Genomic DNA, 19677 nt, shown 5'->3' with positions numbered 1-19677 from the left:
GGAAAAGGCCTTTGATAATATTGGTTGGAGTTGTGTGGACTACACAATTCCTAGATTTGTATTTGGAAATGTGTGGAGAAATTGGATTCACTGGTACATATTAAGTACTATATTTGCCATGGTTTTAAATGATGTTGCTTCTACTTTGTTTAGAGGGGGTAAATGTGTCAGGTAAATTGACCCAATTTTAGCATTTTTATCAATTATGTTTGTGGAAATTTTGTTTGTGATGTTAAAAAAGTTGTCTCTTTGAATTTGATAACTTTTTTTAAAACCAGCTTCTGATGTTGCTACTATCAATCATTTACTATTTGCAGATGATTTGATGGTTTTCCTAGATGACAATATTGAACAAATAAACAATCTTAAAAATATCCTTTTTTCTTTGGACTCACTCTAATTTGACATTAATCTTTAAGAAAAGTGTTATAGTGGTCGTAAGTAATGCTTAAAATATTGTTACTTGTGCTTCTAACTTTGGAGTCCTTTAGCTTCTTTTCCAATGAAGTATCTAGGAATTTCTTTAGGAGTCAAATCTAAAGCGGTGGGAATATATGAGGTTATCTTTAAAAACTTCAGAAGAAACTGAGTATTTGGAATAGGTAGTACTAACTTGTAATACCCCGATATTCGGCAGTAGTTGTCGAATGAAATATAAGTAATGATTTGTCTTTTCCTGACACCGAGGCCTTTTCCGCACATTTGGTTCCAGAGTTGGTAGAAAACTTGCAGTTAAACGTGCTCGGCCTGGAGTAATCCCCAGATGGGTGACCTGTTGGGAAGTTTCTATTGGATTACCGCAACGGTGCCCGTTGAAAACCTCACACTGCCGGATAACTGCAATGGCTAAGTGTGGACAGTATCGGTGGAGGGTCGGGTCATTACAAAATGGTATCAGAGCCGACGATGGATCACCTGCCGAGGGTGGGAAAGTAAACTGCACGGATTTGATCTAAGTGCTTGTCTCATGAGGGGCAGGGAACATCGAAGGTCTGGTATTATGTATATATTCTGGAGCCGAGGACATCTCCAATTTAAGGTGGCGGTATTTTAATACCCCAATATTCGGCAATGGGTAGCCAAATGGAATATACATAATGATTTTTCATTTCCTAACAAAGAGTGCTGAAGGGTTCACTTAGCTGAGTTGTGGGAAAAACTTCTCAGTTACACGTGCTCGGACGAGAGTAGTCATAGGATGGGTGACCTCTCGGGAATTTGCTGCCAGATATCTGCACTAGTACCGTTAAAAATCCCACACTACTGAATAACCGCAGTGGGTAAGTGGGAACAATATCGATGTTAATTGGGATAAAAACGGTTCGTTTGTGCTCAGATGATAGAGTATGCTAGGTCGTTAAGCTATATAATGGTCAAACAATAGGCATGGAATATCTACATTATGTCAAGGCCTTTTCATCACAATTGGTTCCAGAATTGGCTGAAAACTCTGCAGTTAAGCATGCTCGGGTGCGAGTAATCCCCAGATAGGTGACCTCATGAGAAGTTTCTGCTGGATTACAGCAGCGGTGCCCACTGAAAACCTCACACTGTCGGATAACCGTAGTGGCTAAGTGGGGACAATATCGGTGGACGGTCAGGTCATTGCATAACTGAAGGAGGTAGACTCATTGGTAAACAATAATAACACTGGTTAGATCGGAGGGACAAAACTAGAAGCTGAAGTGTTGTATTGGAACTAATTTTTGGAATATTTGCAGGAAAATATGATAAAGCTAGATGCAGATGGATTAAAGCTTGAGATGCGGAAAAGGTAAAGGTAATAGCTCCTTTTGTTGGAAGCATATGCGAAAAATGTCATCCAAGCAGTAAATGGGAAGAGGGAATCTGACAAATGGACAACTAATAGTTTGATAAAAGATAATTTAAACCTTTTAAATTTCTTTGAGTTTTGGTCTTGTAGTTATGTCTAGAGACTCCAACCATACATCTGACAATATAACTAAGTTTGACAATCAAATGAATTGCTCGGTAGATTAGATCTCTGAATTACCAAACTAGATCCTCAGAGATGTCCAGTCTGATAAAGACAAAACGTAAGTTTATTTCATCAATGCATTCCTTTCTTGTTAACAAGGAAATAAAAAATCTAGGTTATCTATTCACTATCTCTCATCATTTCAGCTTTCAGTGTTAGAGGAGATGCAATAAGAAAAGATTATCATAGAATTTTTGCAAGGGTAGTTCCAATCATAAAACTAACGGAAATAGGCCCAAAGAAGAGTGAGTATGAGAAGGAAATAAGAAACTAAAATTGATGAGTAAATCTCTTCATGCCAAATAGATATGAAGATATGATAATGGATAAAATACCTTATGAAGAAGAGTCATTCATCACAAAATTTAGAGGTAATTCAAACTCTTTCTCTCCTTATCCTTTTACTTAAAAGTTGGAAAGAGTTTGTGGTTTCAAGTGTAACATATTCAAATATCAAAGTGCAGTATGATAACAAAGTCCTATTTTGGACAGTTCTTTGGTTAAATATACAATCCCCAATTTCATGCTGTTTTTAAGATTACTAGAGCGAAAGATGCGAACTGGAAGTTTGATTTTATTAGATACATATCTAAAGAAGAATTAGAAGACATTTCCCAACTACTTAACATATTACCAACCATCAAGAGAGTGGTAATGATTAAAGAATCTAACAGGCTAATACCTAACTGTTATAAAACTCTTTAAATGTTAAGCTTTTTTTCTTTATGAGAGTCTTTGGAATCCTAAAATTCCTCAAAAAGTTATTTTCTTTGTTTGGATTCTATGCTACAATGAAGCTCGTACTCTTGATACTTACAACAACTCTATAATTTGCAATGGTGTTTACCATATATAAGAAAGTTGTTGAACCCAATCAACAACAAAAAGACTACATTCTGAATTCACAAGAGCAGTGTGAAACTATTATCCAGAAGGTCATAAATTGAACTGGGGTTTTCAGGATTGTATCAGGAAAACAATTTGGGAATGGAATAAGAAAAGCTTCAATCCTAATGTCATCAGGAATATTTGGGATATCATAGTTATTTATTTTTGCAATTTGTGAGTGATTTGGGTTGAAAAGTATCGAAGACTGTTTAATGGGAAATAAAACTAAGCGATACAATCGTTGATTATGTTAAAATTCTTGTTTTTAATTGGTCAGTGGGTATTAAATTTTTTTGACGACATCGCGTTACAAATAGTTTTGCATAACTGGAATGTTGTTGCGAATATGTAATGCTTTTCTCATGACTACTATATAACTGAGTTGATGTTTTGTATTTTTATTCACTTTTACAATTTCTTTGCGGTGAAAATAACATTCTCTTTCCAATAACTTCTAAAGTTAAAAGGAAAAAAAATCGGTTTTTGTGATGCTAATCTTTGAGGCTTCCAATACTTTTTTTTTTTTTTTTGGCAAAGAAGAATTTTATTACATAGTTTAAAGAAGAATTGTTGCCTTTTGCAAAAAGACTACAAATCTCAGCAGTGAAATTGTCGTAACATTCTACTCATATTGCAGTAGTTTAAGCTGATTTAGCTACTGCATCGGCAACTTGATTGTCATCACGACTGACATATAAGTAAAACTACAATAATTAAAATTAGAATTAAATGTCTTATTTCTTTCATTATGTTTATGTTCTCCCATTGAATGAGCAGTGTATTGTCTGTGATAGATTGGATGACAACTTTAGTATCTGCTTCAATATTAATTCTTGTTAATTGTTTGTCCTCTACTCATGCTAATGCTTCACGTACTGCCATGCACTCCCCTGACTCCGAATTGAGGACTCCATGCATGTAACTCCCTCTGATTTGAGGCTTCCAAATACTAAAGCAGCTCGAATGAAGAGAAAATTAATTTGTTTTTTTCTCACTCTGCAAACATCTGCATCTCAAAAAATTAACGGCTTAGCATCTTGCAAATATCTGCGCACCAAGCTTGGGTTAGTTATCTACAAAGCGGAGTTCAAATTTTGTCAGACACTGTATAATATTCCAACCAGAAAACAAAATTTTCTTAGTGAGCAAATGGACAGAACCACAAACTAATATAGTGACTAGTGAGCCATGACAACACCGAAACATGGTCCTCATTTCCAAAGTAGGCAAGGGCGGCTCTCTATACCTACTGGCTAGAGTTTCTTAAGTTATATTTATTTTTAAAATCCCAAAACGAGTATGTGTTTTTCACTAGTAGACATGTTGGACATTTAATATAGTAATCCTTACTTGAAACCAATTAAGTGATCAAGTTATTTGGAATGGAATAAATCAAGATTAAATATGATTAATTACAAACCTCGAGGAAATGGACAGCTGTGGACGGGGATATGGACGAGTTCATTAGAATGAATATTCTTAAAATACACGAGAACTAGGTAATACTAATAGATGTGGACTGTGAAACCATTGTAATTACTGTTTTTTTTTTAAATAAACTCAAGTAACTATATTGTTAATAAAATATAAAATAAAATAAGCAGACTTGAGTAGATGCCTCGTCGTCGTCTTAGAAAACTAACGGATTCTTGGAAGTATCTATCACCCATTCCATTCTAGTCGTGAGCACCATAAATAAGAAAATTTTGAAACATTTTTTATTCTTAATTATGAATTATAATTTGACAATAGAAATCAGTTAATTGCGTTTTCTTAAGTTTTTCGAGCTAAAGATCAGCGACTGCCAGTCTTCCATAGCTCACAAACTACAGTTCTATCATATAGGTTTGTACTCGTAGGGTTGCCTAGAAAATGAAAGATCTGTGAGAATCTCGTTTACTACGGACCGAGAGAAGAAACCTGGCTAAAATCGCCTCTCACAGTTTCTTTTTTTTTAAGGTCCTAGTGGGCCCGCACACTCGGATAACATGCAGGGGGTGAGCTGTGAGAGACGATTTTTTTTGCGTGGTTTTTTCGGTCAGTTAAGAGTTTTGTAATCTTAATCACTCTATATCAGTTGAACTACATGTAGACAGACCAAGGCAAGTGTATAACCCCAACACTCCAACAGTGCTAGGTCCAATGAATCCTCCTTGGAACTTTCTCGGACGGTAACCCTTTACAGTGGAATAGGGAGTGATACTGGATTGTGCATCTTCAATCCTGTTACTCCCTAACTGTTACACTCTCTGTTTCTGGAAAAGTATTACTTTCACTTTTTATTTTATCCTAAAAATAGGCTAAACTGAAAAGTGAAAATAACACTTCTTCAAAAATGAAAATAGGATTATGTGAAGCTTGAAAGGACTTGGACTCTCCGTTTTCAACTGATTGGGGAGTTTCCCGTCCTCCACCAGTGTGGGAAATCCCAATCCAAGATTCTAGGTAGGGAGCCAAAAAAAACAGTGTGTGAGGTGAACAACTATGAATAAGTTTAGGACGGTCTAGAATTAGACAAATGGAAAATTGAGGCGACTGACCTTACTTGTTTCTTACCACCACCCTCAAATTCTTTAACTGCTTGGTCACATTCAGATTGCTGAAGACTTGGGCCGTCAAATCAATAAGGTTACATATGAAATAAAATCCCAGATGTATCTTGAAAGAATAGTACAATAATAGATATTGTGTCGTCTTCGTTTTTGGACTAATATAGACCATCAAATCAAGTGGTCCGGACTATTCTTGTTCGGTCCATTTCGTTCCCTCAGTTAATAAAAAAAAGGGTTTTTTTTTGATGTTACCCCCCTACAAAATGATATTCTAGGGTTGCCCCCCTATACATAAAATCACTGGCTTTGTCCCCTGTCACTGTTTCCGTCAATAACCAGTTAAGTTCGACGCGTGCGACTTACACACTTACAGGTTATCCTAATTCTTTGATTTGAGTGAACATCTTAACCTTTCAAATCTAACGACTAATATTGTAAGGACCCTAATCTTTAAGTTGATAAAACGTTTCGTATACGCAAACTCTTTTTCTTTATTTCCCATACTCTCTGCGAGATGGAAAAGAATGAAAAAACTAGGGTTTCTTCGTCAAGTACTCGTGAACCGTGATTATTAGTCAACATCTAAAATAAAGTTAGGATTTTTATTTATTTAACTGTGATCAGTATATTAGTGGTAATTATTTTGATTGAAGGTTAATGTTTTGATATCTGTGGAAGTAGTAGAAGATCTACCCAGGTTAGTTTTCCAGTACTGGAATCGAATTTTTTTTTTTAAAAGAAATCAATATTTGATTTTGGGGTTTAGTTTTGTACCTTGCACGATTTGTGTTACTAAATCACAGGAGTAAAGTACGAGTTTTCGTTTAGTTCATATTTTGTTATCAAAAAGAAATTAGATTCTTGCACAAAATGTACGTGTATATATATATATATATATATGATCATATGGGTCAATGGGTTGCAATCAAAATTAGTGTTTTTTGTTTGCATACACAACTTTTAATTTAAGGCTTAATTGATTGGAAATGACAATAATTTGGTGTTACTTTTTGACATTTTGGAAGGGAGTAAGTGGTTATGATTTCTGGTTTATAATGTATTTTTTGTTTTATGCAGGGTTGTTGTGGTACATTATGGGGGTCAGTGGAATGAGAGGCCTGAATACACAACAGGTTGGGCATGTACAGATTATTCAAAAAGGGGAGGTATGATTATTTTACCTGCTATTGATAAGTGTAACTTGAGTTTGGACATGTTGAGAACTAAATGTGAAAGAAAGGTAAGGAAGTTAAAGGATCACGGGTATGTTTTTTGCTTTCTCAGTGAAGGACGTAGATTGTATGTTGAATGTGATGGTGATTTAGTTAAATGGTGGGACTGTAGTGATAGAGATGCAAGTGGTAGGATGTATATGTATTTATATTCTAGCACAGCCATGCGAAAGAGTAGTAAAGTTTTTGCTGATGTTGTTAATGCGACTCCTAAGAAGCAAAGAACAAAGAAAGTTTCTAAGAAAAGAGTTATTGATAGTATTAGTGGTAACAGCGACCGTACCGCAGATGACAATTCTGGTAATGATGCGAATCAAGATAGTTTTTGGAAATTTTTGCATCATGCTAATCTTGGGAATGTTTGTCCGTCAAATGTAGAGCAAATGATTATTGCTAATGGGGGTACTGTTGAGAAAACTAAGATGAAACCAAGACCATCAAAGAAGAAAAAAATCACATTTGTTCCACCTGTTGGAGTTACATTCGATGACACTCGTGATATCGTGGACTTGACAGAAGAAGAACTTGATGAGTTTCCTTCTTTAGATGGTGTTTCAGGTGTTGTGACACAAGAAAAAATGAACGAAGTGATGAATAAGGTGAATAATGATGTTACGAAAGAAAAAGAGAATGAAGGGAGGCCTAAAGTAATTCCTCGGCCCACTGTTATTGATGGCATTTCTAATGATCATGGCGGTGATGAGACATTAGATGACAGTGTCAATATTGACCATATAGAAGCTGAAACTGGCTACCATAGTGTAGATTCAGATAGTGATTGTTCAATTGATCCGTACAGAGACGAAGATATTGAAGACACTGAAAGGGAAATGGACATGCCACCACCTACCAATGAATTTCAAGGCGAAGAAAATAATCATGATGATTTATACCAAGATGCTGAGTGCGGAGAAGAACAAAATAAAGTGGAAGATACGAGTAATTTGTATTTGGGTCAGTTGTGGGGTACTATCTATGAGTGTAGAAGGTTTTTGAGAAGACATGCAGTTAAGAAAAAATTTGAAATGACTTTCAAGAAAAATGAGAGGCATAAAGTGGTAGTTGTTTGTGCTAATTCTATGCATGGGTGTCCGTGGAGATGTACTGCATCACAACAATAAGATGGACTTACAATAAAGGTTGTAAGACTAAATGATGAGCATGAATGTGTGGTTGGAAACCGAAAGCAAAACAAGATGGCTGATTGTATATTTATTTCTACAGAATTAGAGGATGTATTTAAATGCCAAAAAAAAGTCTTATACAGTTGGTATGTATTTTAAATAATTTATGAACATTTATTTATTAATTTGGTGTTTTGATTTAAACTTAGTGTTCTATTAAGGTTGAGTGTTATCATATGAAGGTATGGTTATTAGAGAGGTTTGGAAAAGGTTTCAGATTGATTTTACATACTGGGTGGGCTAGAGGGCAAGGAAAATTGCATTGGAGAAAATTTATGGCGATTATACTGGATCTTACAGTCTTCTGCCAGAAATGTGTAGACAAATTCTGAAGAACAATAAAGGTTCAATTGCAAGTGTGTCAACTGATGATGCGGACAATAATTTCACTGGGTTGTGTATTACCTACAAGCCTTTCATTGATGGGTTCAAAAAAGGCTGCAAACCTGTTATAGGACTAGATGTCATTCACTTAAAAGGTAAGTATGGAGGTGTTATTCTTGCAGCTATAGCCTTAGATGGAAACAATGGAATGTATCCATTAGAAATTTATGTGTGTCAGGGAGAATGTAGAGAAACTTGGACTGCATTTCTTACAAAAATTAAGCCTTTAATTTGTGAGCATGAGAAACCCATCAATTTTATTTCGGATAGACAGAAAGGACTTGTAGAATCGGTTGAATTATTGTTCCCCGACAACTACCACAGATATTTCTTTAGACATTTATGGGCGAACTTGAAAAAAATGTATAAGGTTGATCACACTAGACACTTAATATGGGGAACAACCAAAGCATATACAAAGTCTGAGTATAGAGTTTGGGCTAAGACTTTGAAAAAACATGATCAAGGTGCATATGAAAAACTGCATGAAGCAGATGTACACACTTGGGCACGATCACATTTCGATGAGGGTTCAAACTGTGAGCATATTACTAACAAATTCTCAGAAAGCTTTAATTCCTGGATTTTGAAGCCAAGAGAAATTCCCATAGTACCTATGTGTGAAGATTTTCATACAAAGATGATGAATCTGTTGTATGAGAGGAGGAATAAGGGCAAGAGATGGGAAAAAGAAATGAAGGATCGATACGCCGGATTGGTCCCTAGGGCGGCAGGATAATAAATGGGCTTGAATCACATGCTGGAAAGTACACTTTCCACGGGGCAGATGATCATCTTCATCAAGTTACTCAAGATAATACGGAAAACAGATGGATTATGAATTTAACTCAGAAGTCATGCTCATGTTGTACTTGGAAACTTACTGGTTTACCATGTGAACATGCGGTAGTTGTCATACTTCCTTTAAGAGATCCATGGATTGAGTAAGTACATTTTGATTAAGTGTTTATTTCTTTATGCATTAGCCTACATAGCTTCTAATATGATTCCATATGGTTTGCAGGTGGTGTACTGATTACCACAAATTAAGTACATACATGGATGTTTATTCAGGCTTTATCCATCCAATGGAAGCTCAAATTAATTGGGAGTGGGACAAGCCGAAGGTAAAAAATTTATGTAATTGAACTTCTTTAATAAATATATTCTTAATATGCAATTAATCGTTCTTGATTTGTATGTAGGAAACGCATAAGGTTGAGAAACCAATTTACAAAGGAAAAGTTGGTGGACCCAAACTGAAAAGAATTAGAGACAGAGATGAAAATGAACCGTTAGTCGAGGGTCATGTTAAACACTGCAGATCATGTGGCTTGACTGGACACTGTTCAACCACATGTGAGCATAGGAAAGAATTGACAGAGGCTGGAGTTGGGTGGAAAGGCAATAAAAGAAGGCCTCTACCTAAAAGTAAGGTCAAACTGTGGTTTCTTTTTCCTTTGATTATTTGTATCTATATTCATTCATTATATTACTTACAAGACTTCCCACACATGCAACTGATGAGGACAAAGCAGCTGCTTGTGACCCCCCAGCTGTTGGGTTGATGAAGAAGAAAGCAAAGAAGAACAAAAATAATCTTGTTTCAACACCAACAGAAACACCAATTGTGGGCACAAATTCTGCACGAGTGACAAAACCAAGAGCTCCTCCAAAGTCTACCAGGGGAAAAAGAACCAGTACTGGTCAACTACCACCAAGTATATCTTCATCTCAAGTAATAAACGTGTGTTGTTTTTTCTTTTACAATGTTCACAGTTAATTTTTTCTATGCTGCAGGGATACCAGTACAACCTAGGACGCCTTTCATAGCTGTATCTAAGAATACTACAACGGGGAGAGGTGGATTAAGTGTTATTAGGGGAGGATCTGTTGCTGCTAGAGGTGGACGAAGTACTGCTAGAGGAGGATCTGTAGCTGCTAGAGGCGGACTAATTGTTGTTAGAGAAGGATCTGCTGCTACTAGAGGCGGAATAAGTGTTACAAGGGGTGGTTTTGTTGCTGCTAAGAATGGAACACACAACTCGATTACCCATAGAGAGATTCAAACAGCATCCACAACAATGGACAACTACATGCATGTTCATGGGCATTTGCCTTGTTACAGTCGAAGTGCATCAAGACCAATTCAACAAGTTTTCACACCAAAACTGATCCCAACAAGGAAACAGTCTTTTGTGGAATCCGTTTTCAACCCATCAGATGAAAATATTTAGCAAGTTTTATAATTTAGTTCACCTAAAAACAGAATTATATTCTGAAATGAAACGTAACTTTTGTTATTGTTAACTACTTTGGAACACAAATTCAATAAATCATACAGTTCTTGCATTATTTATAAATTTCAGTCATGATAATTTGTTTACAAGAATTCCTGCATTATTTATAAATTTCAGTCATGATTTGTTTACAAGGATATTAGGACTTATGATCCTAACACGGAAAAAAGATATAATGGAAGTGGGGAACGAGAAGAAAAAGATCAATGATCATATAGAACTGTTTGATCTGTTGTTGTAGGCCGTTAGATTTGCAAGGTTAAGATGGTCACTCAAATCAAAGAATTAGGATAACCCGTAAGTGTGTAAGTCGCACGTATCGAACTTAACTGGTCATGGACGGAAACAATCACAGGGGGGGCAAAGCCAGTGATTTTGTATATAGGGGGGCAACCCCAGAATATCATTTTGTAGGGGGAGTAACATCAAAAAAAAACCCAAAAAAAATCTTGAATTTCAAGGTGTCTAGTTATACAGTTTGGTGGAATTTAGCAAATATCGAAGTATCAAGTGATTTCAATATGTTAGGAAAATTTTGTCTAGATTTGGAGGTTGGAACATTTAAAACATAAGTTGTTGTACCTTTGGCTTCAAAGCTCCTATACATGAAGTCCTATGACAGTGTTATTGAATTCAACGTGTGTACGAACATGATTCAAGTTGTTGTATTTTCGGCTTCAAAGCTCTTACATAGTGAAATCCTAAAGTGTTATTGATTTTAGGGTTTGTACGACCTTGGTTCGACGAAAAACACACTAGACGAAAATTCCATTGATTAGTAGAGAATTGAGAAAAAAAAAAACAAAGACTAATGTTTCCGGTTGTTCTCGGATTGAAATAAAGTATCCACATATTAAATGCAGAAAATAGGCTATATAGCCAAAAGTGCACTTCTTCTGGGTCAAATGGACAGGTAGACATTCCGCCTGGGTCAAATGAACATAGGAATCTTTTAATTGAAACTGTCGGAACTACCCTTTTGTAACTTCCACGTTCTCCCTCTCTCTTCAACAAAACCACGTTCTCCCTCTCTCTTCAAGTGAAAACCACCGTCCTTCTTCTTCATCTTCTCACAAACCAGAAGAGAAAAAAATTCCTCCACCGTCTCCCCACACCATCTCCTCACCATAAATAGTAGCAGAAAACGATTTCCTCCACCGTCTCCTAACAATCATCATCACAACAAATCAGTTTCGTCAACATCACTACAAGAAATCAGTTTCATCAACACCGTATTTCTGCAAACACCATCAACACTACACTACAGAATGAGAAATTGCTAGGGTTTCAATCGATCGATCAGTACCAGCAACACCACCATCAAAATGGATTTTCTGTGTGCGTAATTTAATTAAATTTATCAAATTAGGGTTTTATGTTAATTAGATTTCAGAATATAAGAAATTGGTACTCTGCAATTTCTCAAATTAGGGTTTTACTCTGTTTTTTGTTGAGATTGCAGAGTACTCTGTTTTTTTTCCAATTGGTAAGGATGAAGACTATGCTCAAATTGGTAAGTTTCTTAACCTTAATTGTGTTTTGATTACAATTGATTTCAAATTTGTTAATCTTAAATAGATGAAACTGGTTTTATCTTGTGCTAGATTGAGTTGAACATACATAGTGAAACTGGGTTTCATCCTATACTAAATTGGGTTGAATTTGGTTTCACCCATTTTAGACTAGGATGCAACTGGTTTTCATCCTATACTAAATTGGGTTGAATTTGCTTTCGCCCATTTTAAACTAGGATGGAACCGGTTTCATCTATAGGTAGGATGAATCTATGATTTTTGAATTAGGTATCACTCATTGTAAACAAGGATTAAAATGGGTTTCATCCTATACTAAATTGGGTTGAATTTGGTTTCACCCATTTTAAACTAGGATGCAACTGGTTTTCATCCTATACTAAGTTGATTTGAATTTTCTTTCACCCATTTTAAACTAGGATGAAACCGGTTTCATCTATAGGTAGGATGAAACTATGATTTTTGAACTAGGTATCACTCACTGTAAACAAGGATGAAACTGGGTTTCATCCTATACTAAATTGGGTTGAATTTGGTTTCACCCATTTTAAACTAGGATGCAACTGGTTTCATCCTATACTAAATTGGGTTGAATTTTCCCTGTTTTACGTAATCTTTTTTTTGCTCTGTTTTTTACTTTGTTTTGCTCTGTTTTTTTTCTTCAATTTTTGCTCTTCCAGAGGAAGGAGTAGAAGAAGAAAAAAAATTTGGAACTCAAACCCTTCCTTCTGCTTACTCATCGATCCTTATTCGTCCAGCAACTCAGTAAATTGGCTCCACAAATTCTCATCATATTTGTTCGTTTTTTTTTATGTTGAATAAATTCGTAATCTCAGTGTTGATTACAGAGATTAAGTTCGGTTTAAATGGTCATGAAATTGGATTTTGAATTGAACTTGAACTAATTAGAACAGTTCAGTGAGATTGGGTGAGATTTTGTTGGTTCAAAGATCAGATCAAACTGCACCAAAATTTCTGTATTTTTGTTAGGATGGAAGCATCAGTAAGTGGGACTTGATGGGGATGTTGAAGGAAGCTTATATTGGAGATAACCAGTAGGTGCAGAGTACTCTGTTTTTTTTTCAACCTTTACTAACCTAGTAAACATTTGAAGAAGATAGGGACATATTGGTCTGTTCCAATTAATTAATAAAAAATATTATGGGTGAAATATCCAAATTGGCTATTTAAACAGTATTTTTTGTATTACTGTCCATATGAACAGTATCTAAACCTAGAAATCTATTTTACCCAGGAATTCTTGCTTTTGGTCTTTTTGACCAATTTTGTGTATTAAATGGGTGTGATTATTGACCTAAGTCGTCGGCATGGGCACAATTGACTCCTGCCCCCGGAAAATAACTATTTTGCAAAACATAAAATAAGAGGGTACCTTCACAATACATCACAGTTATTCATTCGGGAAATGAACCTACATTTCGAAATTGTCATGTACAAGGAACGTTTTTGCTATTGTGATGTTATGTTAGGGTGTACATGTTCAATACCAAGAAATTAATTTCTTGAAATAAGAATCAAAAAAATTCCGTGAAGTTGAGTTGAAAATTATTTTCTTTTTACTGTTTTTTTTCTTAAGGGGACTCCCGATTTTGTAATGTAAGAACATAAAGTTAGTCGAAGTGTCAGTTTTCTTTTGTTTTTCTGTTTAATTTACGTTATAGTTGTATTTAATGTAACACGAGTCTTTATCTTTCTGTTATTGTCAGACTATAAATAGTCTTGGTCTATAATGAATCTGGTTGATCTCATTACAAACTTTAAATCGATAAACTTTTCAGTTTCTCTCTCTGAGTTTCTTTCATGATATCAGAGCAGAACATCATGAAGATGAAATTGTACAGAATTAGTATCCAAAATAGCATCTCCAGTTTGAAGAATATTAAGAAATTTCTCATCACCTACCATGACCTGGGCATTACCTGTGTAGAACTTTAGATTGGAGAGACATGAAGGATCATTAGTCATGTGAGTTGTTGCTCCAGAGTCAGTAATCCATCTAGAAGCAACATTTGGATGGTGGCAAATATCAGCTGGATTGAGCTTAATATTATGAAACGTTTGTTGAAGAGAAACGACAGAGGTGTAAAAGTATACGCAGACGCAAAGTTAGTTGAAGAACCCATCATAGAAGAATCCTTGGAATTATCTTTAGAACCAGGAGTGTGCCTACACCTACACTGATTGGTTGTATGTCCAGGGATCTTACAAATCTAACAAATACTGGAGCTAAAGTCATGTTTTACAAAAGGTTTCTCACTGGATCCATGAGATTTATGCTTGGATTTAGAATTTTTATTAGCATAAAACACAGAATTCTGAAATTCCAACACAAATTGAGACTTAAGCTCTCCAACCTTCAGATATTGCTCATGATGGAGAAGTTTAGAATGCAATTCTCTCAACGTAAAATCAGTCTCTCGATAACTTGCAGTAATAACAAATTGATTGTCCACACGACCTAACTATTCAATGTGTACATAAAAAGATATGATTCCTCCATAGAGTGATCAATTGTATCCAAGGATCATAAATTGACTTAATCTCATCAATATAATCATAAAATTGAACGAGTACCTCTTTTAATCGAGTGAAATTGACTACGAAGTAGAGATTTGCGAGTTGAAGATTGACGAAGAATCGATTTCTGAAGATATAACCAGATCTCTCTAGCTGTTGAACAACCAATAATGCTTCGAGACACACTGTCTAACAAAGTAGCATTCAAACAGAATATAAAAAATGATTCTTTTTAAGAAAAGTATGGTATTGAGGATTCAATGTCTTTTCACCAGCAATCTGAACAAACTGAACAGATTCTTGAATTATTCCATCGACGCACTCAAAGAGATCAAAAGTAATTAAAATAGCCTTAAATTGATTTTTCCCGATCAAGTAATTTGATCCATCAGCTTCAAATTTTACAGACTCAAAATTGGAGATGTTTGGAAACGGTATAGAAGATGTATGAGATGCATCAATTTTGTGATTGATTTGATTGTTGTGATTGATTTGAAAAAGATTCTAAGATATCTTCGATTGCTAGTGATATATGATTAGTGATATGATTAGACCTCTCAACAAGTTTCAGAAGAGAAAGCGGAAGTGGGCTGCGAGAGAAACTTGAATTTGAAATTTTTAAAAGGGATGATACCATGAAAGAAACTTAGAGAGAGAAACTAAAAATTTAAAGTTTATAATGGGATCAACCAGAACCATTACAGATCAAGACGATTTATAGTCTGACTATGTACCCTGCAAAGCTCCAGTTTCTAAGGATCTTAGAATCTCATCTCATCAGGGTACATTACTTTCAGATGTCACTACTTATAGAAGTTTAGTTGGAGGGTTTCAATATCTTACTATGACTAGGCTAGATATTTGTTGTGTTGTCAATTATGTTGCTCGATTCATGCAACATCCTTCTGAAGATCATTTTCTTCTTGCTAGGAGGATATTGAGATATTTGAAACGCATTCTAGAGTCTGCTATTATTATTTCTTATGATGATTTCATCACTATTCAGCCTATTGTGACTCAGATGGGCAGGCTAACCTGATACTAGACGCTCTACTTTCGATTTTGTGTTTTTCTTGGACTATCTCTTGTTTCCTGGTCTTCAAAGAAATGACGCACCATCTTCAGATCATTTGCAGAAGCAGAGCATAAATCTCTAGCTGTTGTCTCAGCTGAGATGCTTTGGATTTCTTTTTTCTCACGGAACTGGGCATTTCTCTGATTACAACACCCTTTACTCTCTATTGTGACAATATGTCTGCAGCTAGTCTGGCCAATAACCCCATTTTTCATGCTAGAACAAAATTATTGAACTAGATTTTTATTTCATCCGGTACTTAGTCACTGTTTTTTATTTTATTTTATTTTATTTTATTTTATTTTATCTAGTGTTTGCTCCTTCTCAGCTTCAGGTTGCCGACATCTTCACGAAAGGCTTGGTGCATTCTCTCTTTTCTACTTTAACTGACAAGCTGGTATATTTCTGTCGTGCACAACATGAAGGAGAATGTAAGAATATTAAGTGTAAGTGAAGTTCCCGTTCTTTTTTTTTCTTTTTATGTTTACTTTCTGTTATAGTTGTGTTTAATGTAACTAGTCTTTATCTTTCTGTTATTGCTAGACTGTAAATAGTTTTGATCTGTAATGGTTCTGGTTGGTTAATACTATTATAAACTTTAAATCAATAAACTCTTTATTCTATCTCTCTGAATTTTTTTATTGTATGCGTCTCCTTATTATACCTTTAGCCCTTACGCAAACTATGAACATCGTCTTTTTTCATTGTATGCGTCTCCTTGTTATTGCAGGTGATTTTAATGCTATCAGGAGAAGGAGGGAGAGAAACAAACTTGGTGGATCCAAAAGGAATGGAAGACTCTTCAATGAATACATGGGTGAACATGATTTGGTGGATCTTCCTCTGAATGGAGGTTTGTATACTTGTAGCAATATGCAGAAAAATCCATTATTATGTAGGTTGGATAGAGTGATTGTCTCATCTCTTGTTAATGTAAAATTCCCACTGCTGACACACACTGTTATGTCAAGAAGTCTTTCAGATCCCTCTCATATTCTCCTTACAACATCAAATGTATCTCAAAACAAACCCCCTTTTAGAGTTGAAATTTATTGGTTCTCACACCCATATTTTATAAACAATCTAAAACTATGGTGGGAAACAATGGATTATCAAGGCTTTCCAAGCTACATAATTTCCAATAAGCCGCAAAACTTGAAGTTCTTTTTGAAAAGGTGGAGTAAAGTAACTTGTGGAAAATTGGAGGAAAAGAACCATCAATCAGTTAAATGCTTTGGAAGAGAATGGAGCACTAAATCAGCAACAATTCAATGAAAGGGTGCAGTGCAGAGTTAACCTAAAGAAGATGAACTTAGACAATGCAAGAAAATGGAAGTCTAGGGCCAAAACACAGCACTTTAAAGAAGGAGATGCTAATACAAGATACTTTCATAGCTTAGCAAATGGTAGAAGAATAAGACACACAGTGCAAAAGTTGGTGATAAATGGGGAGGACAATTTTTGTCAAGAAGATATTAAGGAGGAGATTTCATCTTATTTTTGCAATCTTTTTCAAGACAAGCACAAAATAAGACCTCAATTAAATGAAGAATTTTTCTCAAAAATTACTACAGATGAAAGCAGTTGGGTTGAAAGGAAAATAAAGTAAGAAGAGGTATGGAATGTCATTAAAAGATTCAAGAACAATAAATCTCCAGGTCCGGATGGGTATAATATGGAATTCTATAAAATTGCTTGGGTTGTGATCAAGAAAGACTTTATGGAAGTGATTTTTGAATTTGAAGAGCATCAAAAATTGGATTGGAGGACTAACTGTTCCTTCATCAGCTTAATCCCCAAAAAAGAGCAAGTGGGTAATCCTCAAGACTTTAGACCAATCATTCTAGTCAGTAGTGTTTGCAAAATCATCTCAAAAGTTCTCTCAAATAGATTCAAATCTGTTTTACCTAAACTGATTTCAGAAAATCAAGGTGGTTTTATTTCAGATAAACAGATTTTGGACAGCATTCTCATTGCTGGAGAATTGATAGACACAAGATTCAAAATCAAGAAGCCATGAATTTTGTGCAAGCTAGACATCCAGAAGGCATTTGATAGTGTGAGTTGGCACACACTTGGCCAGGTCTTAAAAAGCTCTGGATTTGGAGATAAATGGGTTAAGTGGATGGAATGGTGTGTTACTTCATCCCAGCATTCTCTATTGGTAAATGGAAGTTCCACGCAAAAATTCAAACCCCAAAAAGGTTTAAGACAAGGTGATTCTCTTTATTCTTGTGGCAGAGATTTTTTCCAATCTCATGAAAAATGCAGTTCAACTTCAGATGATTTCTGGTTTCTCCGTTAATTCTATTTAGGTCTCTCATCTCCAGTGTGCAGATGATACAGTGGTCTTGTTCAATGGGAAGGGGGAAGAGGCTGAAAATTTGGTGATTATTCTGCAAATATTTGAAGCCATCACTGGGCTTAGTGTTAACTTTGCAAAAAGTTCTGTTATTAGCATTGGTGCAGATCACAAGTTAGGCGCAATGCTGAAACTCTTAACTGCAAAATGGAGAGTCTTCCTCTAAAATACCTAGGCCTTCTAGTTGGTTCTACAGCAAGATGCTCAGCTATTTGGGAAGTGGTGATTGAAAATTTTCAAAATAAACTAGCATTATAGAAAAGGAAATCCTTCTCCAAAGCAGGTAGAGTGGTTTTGATAACGTCTACTCTTTCCAGCTTACCCTTATACTTTATGTTTATCTTCCCAATGCCAGTTAGTGTGGAGAAGAAATTGAACCAAATCATGAGATATTTCTTGTGAGGATCTTCAGCAAATGCAAGGAAGATTAATTGGGTAGCTTGGCATAGAGTATGCAAGCCGAAGAAGAAGGGGGGTTTGGGTATTAGAAACTTAAAACTCACTAACAAAGCTTTATTGGCTAAATGGTCATGGAGGTTTATGAGAGAAAATAGGTTACTTTGGAGAAGAGTTATTCAAGAAAAAATGAAAGGTAAACCAATGGAGTTGTGGGTGAAAGACACTAATTTACCTCAAGGTAGAGGTATTTGGAAGAGAATTCAAAAGGAAAAAGAAATAATTGAGAATGTTTCAGTTACTGAAGTTAGAAAAAGAGATGTAGTAAATTTCTGGTGGGACAAATGGTGTGGCAACCATTTACTCAAAATTAAATACCCTAACATATTCAAAATCTCAACCCAAAAAAATGCAACAATAAGGGAGGTAATTGACAACTTTGTGTGGGACTTGAAATTCAGAAGGAACTTAAAACTCTTTGTAAGTGTTACAGAATGAGCATAATTAATAAGTTCTAATGCTACAATTGTGAGTTTTCTCATAAAATTTGGAACTACTTCATTTGAGGCTACAATCTCAGATGGGTACAAGGGGGAAGCATTACAATGCAATTGGAATCTTGGAAACTAAGAAGAGGTAGAAACAAGGGAAAAAAATCTGTTCAGTCATCATCTTTGTAATATGTTGGGCTTTATGGAATGAACGTAACAGAAGAGTTATGGCTAATAAGAGACCAGTGTCAGTAGAAGAAGTTATAAATGAAGTTAAGCTTTTTATATACACTTGGGGAGCATTCCTCAATGGTTTTCGTTTGTAACTTTTAGAGATCTTATAACTCATTAGAAGATTATCACCGATAGAATGTAATCAGTCAAATTAACTACAAAATGGGGGCATTTTGCCTTATTACATTTTTTTTAATTCATATTAACCTTTCTCCTCAAAAAAAAAAAATGAACATCGGCCTCGACGCTGCATGTGTACGTGCTGAACTCGAAAAATTTGCGCCTAAATTTTGATATACCCGTTGGCCGGTTGGCCCTGACATAGAATCCTCCGATTTTCCCTGATATTAGCTCTTTAGCCCTCTGATGTCCTTTCAAGTTTCAAGTTATAAGTAACACTTTGATGTTTTTCTATTTTAATTTTGGAATACAATATATAGAAAATGGGTCATTTGTCCAAATATTTTTAAAACATGGTTCAAATGGACGAGTAAAAATTATTATGGGTGA

Source organism: Papaver somniferum, chromosome 9, assembly GCF_003573695.1.
Source record: "Papaver somniferum cultivar HN1 chromosome 9, ASM357369v1, whole genome shotgun sequence".
Classification (NCBI taxonomy): Eukaryota; Viridiplantae; Streptophyta; class Magnoliopsida; order Ranunculales; family Papaveraceae; genus Papaver; species Papaver somniferum.
The sequence above is the reverse complement of the archived record's forward strand: the minus strand, read 5'-3'. Positions refer to the sequence as shown.